Source organism: Equus caballus, chromosome 21, assembly GCF_041296265.1.
Source record: "Equus caballus isolate H_3958 breed thoroughbred chromosome 21, TB-T2T, whole genome shotgun sequence".
Taxonomy (NCBI): domain Eukaryota; kingdom Metazoa; phylum Chordata; class Mammalia; order Perissodactyla; family Equidae; genus Equus; species Equus caballus.
Window position 1 is genome coordinate 46,668,901 of NC_091704.1, and position 15,129 is coordinate 46,684,029.

At 44.5% G+C, this 15,129-nt stretch overlaps 1 long non-coding RNA gene across 1 annotated transcript; it reads right to left on the reverse strand.

Moving 5' to 3' along the window:
- Positions 1-427: 427 nt before the first annotated feature.
- Positions 428-13,144, reverse strand: LOC138919873 (uncharacterized). Its single transcript, XR_011430417.1, has 2 exons — positions 12,806-13,144; positions 428-818 (listed from the first exon to the last, which is right to left on the reverse strand). It is a non-coding gene; the product is annotated as an uncharacterized lncRNA (long non-coding RNA).
- Positions 13,145-15,129: the final 1,985 nt, after the last annotated feature.

Below are 15,129 nucleotides of genomic sequence, written 5' to 3' on the forward strand. Positions count from 1 at the left end.
GGGCAACTAGCCCCATCTTTGTCACTGACAAATATCAGTTAAGCACTTTACATCTCGGTGTCCTTATTTGTAAAATGAGAGGGTTGGTTCAGTGATCTGTATGGTCTATTCCAGCTCTAAGATTCTCTGATTCCATTAGCACATTGGCGTGCATGCTCTGACTGCAGGATGCCCCACAATCCATGGCCAAGCTGACCCATATTTTAGGAGACAGGGTATTTTGGATCACTATTATTTATTCTTCCATCCATTCACTTACTAATTTAATAAATTTGTACCTACCGTATGGATGAAAATCTTCCAGGGTATTATGAGAGATAAAAAGAAATTAAATACAGTATCGTTGCTTCAAGGAACTCAAAACTCTGCTGGGGAATGATTTTGTTAGGATGTATTTGGCTGCAAGAAACAGAATTCCTAAGCAATAGCGGCTTAAGCCTTGTAGACCTTTATTTATCTGCAGTAACAAGAAGTCTGGAGGTTGGCCATTCCAGGACTGGTTCTGACCGAGGCTCAACGATATCGTCAAGAACATAGCTTCTCCCTAACGGCCTTTCAGCTTCTCTCCTCAGGCTTGTCACCTTGTAGTCACTACATGGCTGCTACAATTCCAAGCTCTACATCTTCACAGTTATGTTCCAAGATGGAAAACAGAAGGCTCCAGATTTTTTCTTAAAGGGAAAAAACATTCACCAGGTCCCCAACAGACTTCTCTGTCTTCTTAGCTGGAATTGAGTCACACATCCAACCCTAGGCTAATCCTGATGAAGGGAAGTGTGGTTCCCATGATTATTCATCTCTGGGTGCCTCTGTGGTAGCTGATCAAAGAAGGAAAGTGTTCACAGAGTGAAAAAGAAATTTACATACATATAAAATTCATATATAAATACATATACACACAGTCATGCGCCACATAACCATGTTTCGGTCAACTACAGACCGCAGATACAATGATGGTCCCATAAGATTAGTTCCATATAGCCTAGGTATGTAGTAGGCTGTCCCATCTAAGTTTGTGTAAGTACACTCTGTGATGTTTACACAATGACAAAATCTCCCAGTGACGCATTTCTCAGAACATATCCCCATGGTTAGGCGATGCATGACTGTTTATATATATATAACACATAATCAGTGTAAGCATTAAATAACAATACAGTCCTAGAATAAATAAAAATCAGACTTGTCAATAGGCCAGCATTTAGGTCCTGGCCTCCCACCTGTCCTTGTAACCATCTATGTGACTTTGATTAAGATGCAAGCCGGATGCCTCAGGGCCTTTTTCCCTCCTCTGTAAAAATAGCAGTGGAAAGGATGGAGGGCATCTATAGGCGGATTCTCCATCCTTTCCATTTACAAACAAACTTTGTTCTAGTTCACAATCGTTGGGGTAAAAGTGTACTGCAGCAGATGACTAACCTTTCACTTGGGGGCCCTGGCAACACCTGTCCTTACCACTGAAGGCCCGGCCAGTCCCTCCAGCCCTGCAAGAGCAGGCTAACAAGATCAGGTTAATCTCATCCTCTGAATGATAGAGAGAGAGCACAGGCTTCAGAGTGAGCAGTAGCTCCTCTGGGCTTTCCACTCTGGCCTGGAGACATTTGGCCAATCACTGGGGTGACCTGGTTTCCTGGCCTCAAAGATGGCGGCAATCCTGTCTACCTCACAGGGCTGTTGAAAGGACTGAATGAGAGAAAACACATTAAGCACTTAGCACAGTGCCTGGCACATAGTAATCGCTTTAAAATTAAAATTATGATCTTGCTTCCCTAAACGGGTTGTAAGATTGAAGCAAGGACTATGTCTACTATCTTGTTTACATTTTTTCTTTACTGACAGCCCCCATCCCCACCCACCTAGCACGATGTATCAGATGTCCATTAAAAATGAATGAATGCGTCCTCACTCCCATTAGGGTGGCTACTATCAAAAAAGTAATAATAACAGAAAATAACAAGTGTTGGCAAGGATGTGGAGAAATTGGAACCCTTGTGTACTGTTAGCAGGAATGTAAAATGATACAGCACTATAGAAAACAGTATGGCAGTTCCTCAAAAAATTAAAGATAGAATTATGGTACGATCCAGCACTTCTGCTTCTGAGTATATACCAAAAAAAATTTAACGCATGGATTCAAACAGATATTTATATTTCTTTATTCATAGCAGCATTATTCGCAATAGCTAAGACGTGGAAGCAACCCAAGTGTCCATGGACAGATGAATGGATAAACAAAATGTGATACATACCTACATTGGAATATTATTTGACCTTAAAAAGAAATGAAATTCTGACACAAGCTACAACTTGAATGAACCTTGAGGATGTTACGCTAAGTGAAATAAGCCAGTCACGAAAAGACAGATACTGTATGATTCCACTTCTCTGAGGTACCTAAAGCAGTCAGATTCATGCAGACAGCAAGTAGAATGGTGGTTGCCAGGGGCTGGGGGAGGGGTGAATGAGAAGTTGCTGTTTAATGGGTGTAGATTTTCAATTTTGCAAGATGAAAAGAGTTCTGGAAATTGGTTGCACAACAATGTGAATATACGTAACATTACTGAACCAAACACTTAAAAATGGCTAAGATGGTAAATTTTTTATTCGTATTTTACCACAATTAAAATTTTTTTAAAAAGTGAATGAATGTACTAATACGTCTTGAACATGAATGAACCTTGGAAACAATAGACTAACTGAAAGAAGTCAATAACAAAAGACCAGATATTATATGATTCTGCTTGTATGAAATGGTCCAAAAGAGGCAAATTCATAGAGACAGAAAGTAGACTAGTGGCTTCCATGGGTTGGGAGAGGAGGGGGAATGGTATATGACTGCTAATAGGTACAAGGTTTATTTTGGGGTGGGGTGAAAATGTTCTAAAATTAGAGAGTAGTGATACTAACTCTGTGAACACACTAAAAACTACTGAAATGTACTTTAAAAGGTTGACTTTTATGGTATGTGAATTATATCTCAATAAGCTCTTATAAAAAAATGAATGAATGAATGAGGTTCTAATTATATCCAGATCATTGGGATCATTTTAATTCAGTGTCAATTCTAGCAGAAGGGAAATTCATCATGAATAATTCGGGTCAGAAATATAAGGTTCTACTAGGTACTCTTGGCAACCTCAGTCTGCAAATCCCAGCAATTGAAAATTTGTCAGCTAAAGCCTTAGGCTCCAGCAATTGACAATAGGACCCTCTTGTCCCTGGAGCCACTGGCTTGTCTAACCATGGAGTCTCTTCAGGGCACTAGGACTAGAGGAAAAGTACGTCTATTCCCCCAGAAACATACTACTGGGAATTCAGTATGCTACTTGCCATTATAATGATGTAATTGCATGCTACTCACTGATAATGTGCAAAAACAATTACTAGAGAGTATAAACAAACAGCTGGGGAGCAACCTCCTTGCAAAATGCTAAAGGCAAACTTTGAAAGATTGTTTTTTTTTTAATAAGTTTTGCAAACCTGAAGCAGTGATCCCAAATGTGCAGCAGAGCATACGTGGCAGCTCGGAAGCGGCAGTGACACATTCTGTAAAACAGAACATTGTCAGAACCGTTCACGGGAGAAAACCCGAAGGCAATGATGAGCCAGAAAGTGGAATCAGGATTCACTGGCAAGCCTTTATTCCCATCAATGATCCAAACTTTTCATGCTTAAAAACACCTTCTGTCTCTCTAATGCATTTTCGTACAGCTAGTAAATTTCAAGTTGATTCTCCCAAAAATATTTTCTTCACTCACCCAACGGGGGACTGTAAGACTTGTTCAGGGAGCTCTGCGTAGTCGAGGCCTGTGTGCCTGTGGCCTGGTGAGCTAACGTGAGGAGTTCTATCTGATCGTCAAGGACACCAACCCTCACTGCACCAGGACCCGGTGCTGAGTTTCTAACAACCTGAATGGGCTTCTAGAACTGGGTCTTTGAAAAACAACAAAATGAATTAAGTATTTAAAAATTAAAAAACCATCCCTATGGCTGGAATATGAATATATGTAAATAATCAATGTAGGCCCAGAAATAATCATTATTATAAATATAACAGGCATAGTTCCGTTAATCGCCAATCCCTCTTTTCTGAGAGATTGATAAATTCTTCAAGCCAAAGGCAGTCTCAAGCCCGACCAGGTTTGTCATCTGAACCCTGAGTCCCTTTCTCCAGCCTCCTGTGGGTTCTAGCTGAGCAGCAACAGGCTCTGAGCATTTTCTTATTTCTTATCCATGGAACATGGGTTGGCTTTAATCTCTGTGGCTGTTTCTTTCTTTTACAAAAATTTTTTAACTGAGATATAATTTACGTAGCATAAAATTCAACACTCTTAAAAGGTGCAATTCAGTGGTTTTTACTACACTCACAAGATTGTGCGGCCACCACCACTATCCAATTTCAGAACATTTTCATCACCCCAAAAAAGAAACCCCCTACAATCCCCATTTCCTCCTGCCCTTAGCTCCCGGACATCACTAATCTACTTTGTTTCTATAGATTTTCTTATTCTGAACATTTCATATAAATGGAATCATACAATAAGTGGTCTTCTGTGACTGGCTTCTTTCACTTCCATAATGTTTTCGAGATTCATCCGTGATGTTGCATGTATCAATATTTCTCTCCTTTTTGTGGCTGAATAATATTCCACTGTACAAATATATCGTATTTTGTTTGTCCATTCATCACTTGATGGACCTTTGGGTTGTTTCTACTTTTTGGCTATTATGACTAGTGCTGTTGTGAATTGTGTACAGGCTTTGGTGTAGACATGCGTCTTCCTTTCTCTTGGGTATATACCTAAGAGTGGACTGGAAGGGTCCTATGCTGACGCTATGTTTACCTTTTCTGAGGAACTCCTAGACTGGTTCCCGCGGCAGCTGCCCCATTTTTCACCTGTGGTCGCTCCTCACCGTGGTGGTGGAAGAGCCTTTTCTTGGCCTCTGCATTTTGTGCTCCTGATTATCCCACCTGATCCTCAGGTCCCTATTGCAACACACTTACAGGTGTGTTCTTGTTTCTGCCCCCAACTTGCCCTCTCGCCTAGGTAACCCGCTGCAGAAGAAAGAGAATGAAAATGCAGCAAGGGCCAGCAGCGGGCCGAGCTCTGTCCTCTATGCTTTATGTGTTTGGTTCTTTTGTTACTCACAAGAAGACAGTAAGGTGTCCCCAGCTAATCCACCGGAAACTGAAAGCCTGTGCTGGGTTTATTACTCTAAATTGCTTCCCAGGCCTCCAAGGCAGTGGTTCTTGAACTATGTGCCACAGAATGTGACGGTGCTTTAGGGGTTTAGCAAAAAACAGCATTTTCTGCCAAACAAGGAATATTTAAAATTCCTAAAAAATCCACTCCTCCTTTTTATCTGTTTCCTGTTTTAGAGCTCTAACAAGACCTTGTCAGTCTGATTCACCACTGCTTGCCCAGAGCTTAGAACAATTCATGGCATATAGCAGTTGTTCAATAAGTATTTATCTAGTGGATTAATTTTTCTGCTAAAAACTTAGCAAATCACGTGCTAAGGCATTGGTTCCCAAACCTGTATGTCAAAAATTTCCCAAAGAGTAGTTTTTGAAATATAGCCCACTGGGCCCTGCTGAATCAGCCTGTCTAGGGTGAGCATTGGGGTCTTTGTTATTAAATTTCTCCAGGTGACGGGGCTTTCTGTAGACCCTAGTTTGGGTTCCACTGCTCTGAAAAGTGCTGTCTTTGTTTGTCTGGCTACAGGGCCAGTGACTTCCACAGTCAGCCTCCCAGGCCTAGGGTGTCTCACTCTGGGCCAGAGCCACAGGTCAGCAGCCACATGGTCAGGGGCCTCTTTCTGGATTGACTGGCATTACAGTCCACTGACCACTGCTGGCTTCACTCAGGCATTAGAGCTTTCAGTGTGACACGATTCTCCACATCTGGAGAGCATCACCGGGCAGCCCTCCCCTGCACCTCTGCTTTAGACCTGCCGTCTTATTATTAACCAACAGAGGTTGAAACCACGCTAGTTTGAACATCAGAAGTTCTCCATGGCTGCAGAGAAGAATCTCACCACTTTTTAAATTCTACAACTCCCCAAGGACTTGAGGGATAAACACAGACCACACAAGCAAGTATGGGGTTCCCCTTCTCCATCCACCTATCAGAAAGGGGCAGGAGTTCCCACAGGCTCAGTTCTTCTTTCAAGTTCTTCTGTCAAGGCTAGTGTAGGAAGTTGGAACATCTTTCCCCACAGATGGTGGACCTAAAGAGAAAAGTGAATTCCTGACTCACCTTTATCTGCTTCTTCAAGTTTCACTTCCCCTTTTCTCCCAGGAAGAAGAAGGACTTTACCATATTAGCAAACTTAAAGATTCTCTAGAGATGTTCGGTTCTTTATCTACAGTCAGAGGAGGCCCATGGGGTGAGGGAGACCAGGGCATGGCAGTGGAGTTGCCCTTGAGGCAGAGTGGGAGTAGCAGGTCAGAGACAGGAGGGAAGGACAAGCGGGGAGGCGGAGCGAGTCCGGATGAGCCCTAGGTAGAGTCCAGTCAACAAAGCACAGTCTCCATGAGGGTGTAGCAATCTCCAACTCGGTGCAAGCAAACTGCCAGCAGCGAGGACTTGAGAAATCTCGAGATGGCCTCACAGGCCTCACAAGACATCAACATAGAGTCTCCAGCACTTCGCCACTCAAAATGTGGTCCTCCAGCCAGCAGCAGCCGCAGCAGCATCTGAACATTTGTTAGAGATGCAGAGTCTCAGGTCCCCCACCCAACCTAACAAGACCCCCCCATGTGATTTGTACACACATTAAAGTACTCAGAACCAGCTTGGGAACAAGCACAACTCAATATGAAAACTGGGTAGATGATTCAGCAGAGACTAAGACTAGGAAATTCTCAAGGTTTAGTGCACATAAGAATTACCTGGAGGGGCCAACCCCATGGCTGAGTGGTTGAGTTCACACGCTCTGGCTCAGTGGCCCAGGGTTCCCCGGTTTGGATCTTGGGCATGGACCTACACACTGCTTGTCAAGCCGTGCTGTGGCAGCATCCCACATAGAAGAACTAGAATGACCTACAACTAGGATATACAACTATGCACTGGGGCTTTGGGGAGAAAAAAGGGGAAAAAAAGAGGAAGATTGGCAACAGATGTTAGCTCAGGGCCAATCTTCCTCAAAAAAAAAAAAAAAGAATTACCTGGAGAGATTCTGATTCAGCAGACTTTGGGTGGGGCACAGAAGTCAATATTTTTAGCTCACACATGGGTGATTCTGATTCCAGATGTTCATCTGCTTTAGTTCTGGGCAGATGACACGAGGTTCCCACCTGTGTGTGTGTGCAGAATAATATTTTGAAGGCTTAACTATTTTCTCCCACGTATTTTTCTCTTTTGCCCATTTCCAAGCACGTGGTCTATTTCATGCCCATTGCAATTTGGAAGGGATATGAGGATGGAAAGCTAGAGAGAGGACAGACAGACGGACGGACAGACAGACTTCTTCCCAACTGTGGCTTCCAAAAGCCTAAAGCCCATGGTGGGACTGAGAGGAGCTGGAGAGAGCCAAACGTTTGAAAGGGAGATTGGAGGAAAGGGGACTTTCTCCACACCAGAAAAAAGTTGCTTCACGCCAGGTGAAAGAAAGGACAGGGAAAAGGACAGATGTCACTGAGGCCCAGAGGTCGGGTTTTGTGCCCTGAGTGCTGTAGAGAGGGAGAACCTGCCTCAGAGGGATTCCTATGCCCTCGAGACCGAGCATGGACTAGCAATGGAAAGGGCCCTGGGACTTGAAGGAACCAAGAGACAGGAACGAGGGGCATCGAGGCACAACCTGCATGATTTGGTACGTGGAAGGGACAGTCTTGGCTGACACCTACATGGAGAGATGACTTGAGGATCAAATGGGCATTCGCTGCCCCCATCACCACACCTTGGTGTTCACAAGCCCTGCAGATGCAGATTTAAACTCAAGTCCATGGTGGGAGCCAGGAGAAGAGGCAGGGTATCGAGTGTGGAGCCCCAGTGGATTAGGCACTTGGAATTCAGTTGTTATAGAAAATAAAGCCAGAATGTGGAGTGAAAACTGCACAAGCTACACGGGAAGGCTGGTGGGACTATAACTCAAGAAGAGCCTCCAGACGGCCCTCCTCTGGGGGCCCTCCCCTGGCGTCTCTCGGCCACAGCCCCTCTTGCCACTACCTCCAACTTTTCTCCTTAGAATCCCCAGCCTTTCCCCCCAAACCTCTTATTTTTTCTATTCTTTCTTTCCATATTTTCTTTATTCTCCTCAAAATTGCCTTTAATAGCCCAACAGGAGAAACCTCCACGACCCTTTAAAACGAGAGAGCCTGAGCAACAGCGAAGAAACTGTGATTCTCCTTTGACCCACTTTCTGCCAGAGCAGGGAGGATTCAGCTTTCAAAATACATTGCTTCACCTTCCCTCCCTGGAGGGGAGAGTGTGCTGCGGGAATTCCTTCCCAGGTGAAGCTGGCCCTAGGCCTCGGATGACCCGCGGCGCTCCTGAAACTGCAGAGAAAGGGGACAAGGTTCCCGTGTTAAAATGAGATGCACTTTCGAATCTACTACTAAAGTGTTCTTACCAATGTCGTTTTTAACTTGAAGTTGAGGTGAAACAAGTGTTTGCTTTTGGGAGAAATGCCAACTGATATCAACTAAGACAGTGACCCCATTTTCATCCCCTCACCTTCCCCAGTGATGAAGTTCAGCTTTCCCAAAGGGCTCTTTGCGATCTGAAATGCCTACCCCAGAAAGACGAATTCATGCTAAAAGCCTTTGCCCTGTAATTGGTTATGGGAATGGAGCCTTTAAACGAATTCCAGCGGTAACAGTGGGCTGCTAGGGACAAGAACACCCAAAACCTCCTCCTTCCTAAAGCGGGACCAGGATGGAGGTAGAGATGTGCTGAGGGAAAGAGAAAATCCCACACACGGTCTCCAGTCTCTGTTGTTTCTGTGCAGGAGCTTTTCCTACTCAGTCCACAAAACAATGGGGTCTGGCCTTGTGCCAGCCTCACATCTCCACACCTGCCATGAGCATCTACATGGCAGCCAGCTCCAGGGCTCCCTGGGGAGAGCAGTGGGCAGCTCCTCCCTCCTCCAAACCCAGCGAGGCTTTTGTTCACTCTTCTCCAGGCTCAGAGAAGTGGAACGAGCTGTCTGAAAGAGGGTACAGACAGCTGACATAAGTGACTCAAATTACAACCACCGCCTGTGCCTGCCCCTCACTTCCTCTTCCCTTTCATCATCTCTGAGAAGTACCTGGGGGTGCCTCCTGCATTTACAAGCCTCCTACTTTGGCTGTGGCGTCTTATGTTATAGTATGACCTCACCACACTACAATGGGACAGCCATCTGTAAGGGTGTCCGTCAGTTGAAGGGTGGCCAACTTCAGTCACGTGGGCAAACAAGGAGAGAGAGAAGGTACAGAGGGAAGAAACTGTGAAATGGGAAACTGAGAGGCTCAGTCAGTCCTGGCTCCTGCTTGTTCATTTCCTGTTTCCATACCTCCCGAAGCTTGACAGCCCTTGGGTTCCATAAGGCATCACTGTGTATCAACCCAACATCTTATGTCTCCATCAGAGCTACATTCTCTCTTCACTTAGATCGGCTGTCTCTCTTGTGATGATCCAGGATCACCTTGACAGCAGGGAACTTTTTTTATTCATATTTGCAGCTCAAGCCCTTGATGGAGAAGTCTGGCACAGAGAAAGTGATTCAAATGTTGGTTGAATGAATAAAAGGACAATTTGATTATCACACATTATCCTCAAAGAGCTTGTGTTTTATGACCAAAATCGTTAGACATCATGTTTGGTGCTTTGCACACATACACACACACACAAATATTAAACATCTTTTCTTCCATCCATGGGTTGACAGTTAAATAAAGTATTCTTTTGAAAATATACATAATTATCTTCATATCACATGTGCTTTTTACAGTGATCTTCAGTGGTACTTATGCCTGTAGAATCTTCTGCAAGACCTTCAAGAGTGAGCTGTTCCCTCCCTAGCAGTCATTTTCCCTCTTGGCAGCAGCACCCACATCCTGCTGTAGAGGTTAAAAATGCCAGACCAGGGGGCCGGTCCTGTGGCCAAGTGGTTAAGTTCACTCACTCCGCTCTGGCTGCCCAGGGTTCATGAGTTAGGATCCCGGGCCCAGACCTCCACACCACTCATCAACCCATGCTGAGGTGGTGTCCCACATAGAACTAGAATGACCTACAACCAGGATATACAACTATGTACTGGGGCTTTGGGGAGAAAAAAGAAAATGCCAGATCAGCAAATTATCAGCCTCGTTTGCAGCTAGAGTACAGGCTGTGGCTTATGCTGAGAACCTCTGGGAAAGCAGGTTCTCTTTGATAACTGAAGAAACAGGCTGGGAACACCCCTCCTTTCTTGCTGTAGCCAAGGCCTCATGAGGATGTCATGCTTGGAGCCCCAAAGTGATTTTAAAACCGTGAAGGGAGATGTCACCAAAACATTGAGAATGGCAGATCAGGAACATGGAAAGAGCCTGGGTGCTTAACAGCTGTGGTTGGCTGAATAATGACCTCAAAGACATCTGTGTTCTTTCCAATCCCTGGAACCTGCAAATCTTACCTTATATAACAAAAGGGACTTTGCAGATGTGATTAGGGATTTTGAGATGAAGAGATTATCCTGAATTATCTGAGTGGGTTCTAAATGTAATCACAAGTGTCCTTGTAAGAGGCGGGCAGAGGGAGGTTTAACTACAGAAATAGGAGATGTGGGGGCCAGCCTGGTGGCATAGTGGTTAAGTTCACATGCTCCACTTCGGTGGCCCAGGTTTGGCAGGTTCAGATTCTGGGTGCAGACCTAGCACTGCTCCTCAAGCCATGCTGTGGTGGCATCCCACATAAAATAGGGGAAGACTGGCACAGATGTTAGCTCAGTGACAATCTTCCTCAAGCAAAAAGAGGAAGATTGGCAACAGATGTTAGCTCAGGGCCAATCTTCCTCACCAAAAAAAAAGAAAGAAAGAAATAGGAGACGTGATGATGGAAGCAAGAGGTTGGAGTGATCAAGGAAGGGGTCTTAAGCCAAAGAACACAGAAGGTTCCAGAAGCCAAAGAAGGCAGGGAAATAGATTCTTCCCCAGAGCTTCCAGAAAAAAATATCCGTGCCAACTGACTTTAGTCCAGTGAAAATGATTTTGGATCCCTGGCCTCCAGAACAGAAAGAGAATTAAATTGGGTTAAGTCATCAAGGTTGTGGTCATTTATCATAGCAGCAATTTGTCAACAACAACCTAACAGTGAACCACCCCTGGGAACTCCGTATCTCTGGATTCCTTGTGAAGTGTCATCGTTTTTTGAACTCCTATGTTTTTAAGTCACTTTCAGTGAGGCTGTTTTCACTTGTAGCCCAAAGCATCCTAAATATTTTTAGCATGACCAGGGGCTGTTTTGGAGGGGGGTATTAGGATATTGACTTAGCTGCTAACACGGAAAGAACAAAAAATTTAAAAAATAGAGGGCTGGTCAGGCAGCTCAGGTCCAAGTGCTGCGCCCAGAACCAGGGTGCATCTAGCTAGCATACTGCGTACCTCTCACTATATTTTTTCAGTAGTGATAAAACAAGTAGCAATATTTTTGAATTATCACAAAAGTATATCTCATTGTTTCACCATTCCTCTGATGTTGATGTGCCCTCATCCTCACAGCCCAAAGTGGTTTGTCATCACTGCAACTGAACATCAGCCGAAGGGCAGAGAAGAAGGCCCGAGGAGAGAGGGCCCAATCCAGAAAGCTGCCCTTCCACTTATGGTGCAATGGTCAGCGCTGGTCACAAGACCATGTCTACGTGTCCGGGCAGCTGGAAGTCTTTATTCCAATGTACCCAATCACAAACTCGGAAAAAGAAGGAGACAGCAGTTATTGGGGGACAACAAATGGTCTATTTGAGGAGCTCTATTGGCAGATTACATGAGCATTCAGGTTAAAATCAAAGAGGCTTCAGCATCTCAGTACAATGACCTAATAATCAATCCTACTGATGAAGCTTAACTCAGTCCAGACCCCTCCCGGTCTACCGCTGTGGTTTACGATTTTTTTTTGGCAGCAGCAGAACATGCAATATATAAGAAAGATTCAGTGGTGATGCCCTTCCCCCCGTCCCTTCACCTCACCGCCTAGGGCACTTCTTTGAAATATTAGTGTTCGGGGAACACGCTTTGAAACAGTGGATTGCTCTAAGAGGAAGCAAAACCATACAGCTAGACTGCAAAGCCATACTGCCAGACACAGTAATTCTCGGGGATTCCCGAGGGTGCTGAGCTTATTTCTCCTGTGAGAAACCCTCCAGGCCTTGGTAAAGAAGCTGGACCAGTCCTGTTGCTGCACTCAATGTTTGCTATATTGTAGAGTCACTCACTGCAGGGGAAACCGAGGCTTGAGCACTCCGTTCACAAGTAAGAAGCCATTTTCAATCACACTCGGTAGCTCACGGTGCTATCTGGGGCCAGAGTGAATGCTGGTTGCCATGGCGCTGCTTTAAATTATGTCTGTGCTGCCACGCTATCACATGCTGCTCCCATACGCTGGGGCCACATCTATGCCTTCCTACTGTTTGCTGACTGATGCTTGAGCTCTGCACCAGGCAGAGAGAGATATCGTCAAGAAAGCAAATCTATGCGGTTGCCACACCTTCCACCTAGCTAATATATAAGGTACCAGCGATTAGAAATATTTAAACCAGGAAACAAGAGATGCGGGTTCTGCTCGAATTTCTCCACTGCGTGGCTTTGGGCAAATTCTTTAATCTCTGTGTGTGTTGTATTCCTCACCTGTACGATGGCAGAGATGCCATAGAACATCTCCCAGGTCTCCTGCTGATGTAAGCATCTCTGATTCCTGCGTGCTGCTTTGAAGCTGCAGAGATGAGCAGATTTCTGCAGAGGATGAATATCAAAGCGTGAGTGAGGCAGTTCCTGGAAGCTGCTGCACAGTCCTCTCCGCGCTGACTGTTTCTGAAACCCCGCTCCCGCACCTCTGGGCTGCTGGAGATTTGTTTTGAGTCAATTCCCTGGCAAGATGCCACTTGCCAAAAGGTCCCTTCTGAGGTACTAAGGGGACTGTTTTCAGCTTGGGTTGAGTCATTATTTGCCTTGGAAATGATTTCATCTTCAGACAGTCCCTGGTGCCATGCTCAGGACTTTGGTCCCAAAGATTGCTGTCCCTCAAATAAAGTAAATTCTAAAACTAGAGAAAGATACATAGATGAGGCTGACCTCTGGACCCGTTTTCACAGCGTAGCATCTCATGGGACCAAGAGTGCTGTGAGGAACAGCTCTGACACTTGTGTGACCCGTGTGCATCTGGTTTCACTCGCCGGAATACAAATGAGGTCATCTTTACATTTCTGCTTACGTTGTCCTGACCCCTGGCCCTCACCTGCTGATTGTAGCAACTGGGCTCCCACTTTCCAAGTTTCCACCCCACCCCACTTCAGTTATTTCTGGGAATCTCCAGAGGGTTGCTCATGTATATCCACAAAACAAAAATAGCGCCTGAGAAACACCAGTCACAACCAGAATAGGGTGTCTTGGTATAAACCAGGGCTACACACATCGTAGGAAAAAAAGTCTAGAGCCTCAATAACAACCATCATCTTAGTAACAAGGATTGAGTGAGTACCTCAGTTTGCCTGACGGTGGGTGAGAGAAAACTCTAGGCAGACCTCACAGAGGAGATGAAACACTGGCTAACTCTTGAACAACTGATGCTAGATCCAATGATGGTGGCTTTCGGGGAAGATATGATGAAACAGATGCCTAGTGCCTGCTCCCCAACTAACTGAGCCCTCCCCCTTTCAATGGGAACATTTGCTCATTCATTCTGGTTTTTTTTTTTAATTGTCCAGAACTTAGAATTAAAACAGAAAGATAATTGCATGGCCTTTCAATGTCGTGCCGGAGCATTACCTAGCAGGCCCTCCCAAGCATTATTCCTCTGAAGAATGTACCTTTGTTTCACTTATTAATTATTATCATTAAGGTCCAAGTTCTGTGAAGTTACCTATTAGTTTGTAGGTTTTTGTCTGTTAGAGATGCAAATGATTTCCATTCAGTAGAAAAGACAACCCCAAAGATTACACTTTATTGCCCTGTAGGACATTAACCATATTTACCTCTAACCAAGCTGACTTTTCTCAGCATGCGTCCTGCTTCTATATAAACTTCTGTTCTGAGAATTCTCCTCGGATCAGCTTTATGGTCTTGCTGGTTCCTTCATCAAATGAGATAAAGAAATATTTGACACATATTCACCATATGTTTGACGAAAGTCATGTTTTTAACTCTTGGAAAATTCTCTTTTGGCATTCGTTTAACAAACATTTGTTGCACAACTATTATAGACAAGGCACCGTGCTAGGGGCAGGGAATATAACAGGGAAGATAGACAAGGTCTCTGCCCTCATGGAGCAAACATTCTGGAGGGGACAAAACCGATAAACAAATCAATACCTTGTAGATGGTGATGAGGGCAACGAAGAAAAATACCTAAGATGCTGTGACAGAGATTAATGGGAGAGGCGGTCAAGGAAGGCCTCTCCTTCCTTGAAGGACATTAAACTGAAGGTGACATTAAGCTGTGACTTGAAAGAGAGAAGCCAGCGCTGCAAAGAAGCAGAGGACAAGAATTCCAAGACAAAGGAAATGACGAACACAAGGGCCCTGCAGTAGGGCTGAGGGAACCAGACGGCGGCCAGAGTGGCTGGAGTGGAATTGATCAAAGGGGAAAACGGCAAGAGACAAGGTCAAAGAAGGTGCGTGGAACTTAAAACTTAATGTCAGGATTTGTCGTTTCCTAAGAGCTAAGGAGGGAAGAAAGGAAGTGTCCACCAGCCAGAAACTGGGTGACCCCTACACCTTAGTTGTTTTAGTATGTCAAATTAGGGACTTTCTTTTAACCTTCTTTTGTCAACATCTTAGATACCATGGTACATTTCTCAAAATTAAGAAATTAACTCTCACTCAAAACATTTTTTTTCAGATTTTAATATCTTGAAAAGATGAATGACTAAAGAAAAAAAGGAAAATGCACTTGGGATTTTAGCATATGTAGAAGTAATATGTATGTCAACAAAATCACAAAGGACATAAAGGAG